Here is a 1,663-nt window from a genome sequence, read left to right on the forward strand (position 1 = left end):
AGAGACTAGAGAGACCACTGCCATGACCAGTCCTCACATCTCGCTGCTTAACCGAGTACAGTGCTGGATTTAGGAGCTACAGCTGTAATTCCTGATCTGCAAACGTTTCCTTCCCTCCCTCCCAGGAGCTATTCCTGACTCCGCAGCTCCCAGTAAGTGCCAGAAGCCTCCTTCCACCTGCACCACCAGACAGTGCCCTGGAATCTGGAACTTCACAGAAGGGAAAGGACCGTTTGCAGTGAAAATGCAGGGGTTCTATCAATCAGAGGTGCCCAATGTGCTGCCCCTGTCCCCGGAGCTGCTGTGTCCGGACCCTGCGGGGATCCCAACGGGACCGCGCCGGGAGAGGCAAACCTGGATGCTCACACGTGGAACAGGTTCAGAATCAAACAGCGTATTTTGGTCTTTATTCTAACAAATGATACAACCAAAAGTTACTGTTAGTGAAGGAAAGTTAAAAACATGGACCCGGACAACTGGTAAAATGCAAAAAAAGTGACATTTGTTTTCCATGATCGTTACAAATTGTAAGGAAAAGAAAGGTGAAACTGCAGCATTACAGGAGGTTTGTTAACACAGGTCAAATAACGCAGTTCTCCTCGATGAGCTACAAACCAAGAACAAAGACATTTAAAAAACCCGGACACTTGCTTGGAATATCGGCTCAACACGGCGGGATTCCAGCACGGATCGATCCAGAGGGGTTTGGAACAGATCATTTCAACACACATAAACCAAGAGTAAAGTGAGTACAGTGACTGGAACAGCAGCTCCTTGGAAGGAAAAAGAAAACACATTCCCTTTGCCACCAATTAAAGCACAAGTTTGGAAGACCAGGAAAACAGTTTGGTTGAGAGACAACCCCAGGATTCTTCTGCTGTAATTTCTTATTTCAGTTTAGCAAAATGAACGGCTGGTTTTTAGTGTCTGCTCAGGGAAGAACCTCGCAGCCATCAGGGAAGTGGTGAGATCAGAGCAGCTGCTTGGACTCGAGGTGGTTCCCACCAGCCCTGGTTGGAGGTCTCTGGCTCCAGAGCCATCACTCAGCACCGGGTCAGCTTCCCCTCGCCCCACCAGTGCCACCCGGCGCCTCGGCTGGGTGATGCTCACCAGACCCCTGCGAGTTCCCTTCTCCGCCCCTCGTGTTAGGCTGGATGGCACCAGACACCTCGTCCAGCGTGTCCACAAAGGTGGGTTTAATCACCCAGGTCCTCCCTTTCCAGGTATCCGGTTGCAACAAGTCCCTAATCCCTGCACAAGCCAAATAAACAGGTTAAAGCTGACAGGCTCCTCGTCGGGCGGTGATGAGACCAGAGACAACCGCTCCACAGGGAACCAAACCTTCCCTCAGCACCCAGCGTGGGCTGAAGGGGAAAACCAAAACTGAGATTCTGCCAGATCAATCCTGCCCAAGGAAACACGTTCCCAGAGGATACCCCAGCAGGAGACAGGACGAGGCGGAGGAAGCGGTGCCCACAGCACTGCTGCGGGGGGGTTCTCCCCACGCTCCTCACCCACCCGTGGTGCGGGCGCGCAGACACCTCCACACTGACAATACAGTGTCCAACGGCACAACCCCTGCAAGCAAAACACATCCGAGTGCAGGAAAGGGCCCGACGGCCCCGCACACCGTGCCCCGAGCGTCCCTGCGCCCGGCGGTGCC

The sequence above is a fragment of the Nestor notabilis genome, unplaced genomic scaffold (genome assembly GCF_000696875.1).
Source record: "Nestor notabilis isolate BGI_N333 unplaced genomic scaffold, ASM69687v1 scaffold4585, whole genome shotgun sequence".
NCBI classification, from domain to species: Eukaryota; Metazoa; Chordata; class Aves; order Psittaciformes; family Psittacidae; genus Nestor; species Nestor notabilis.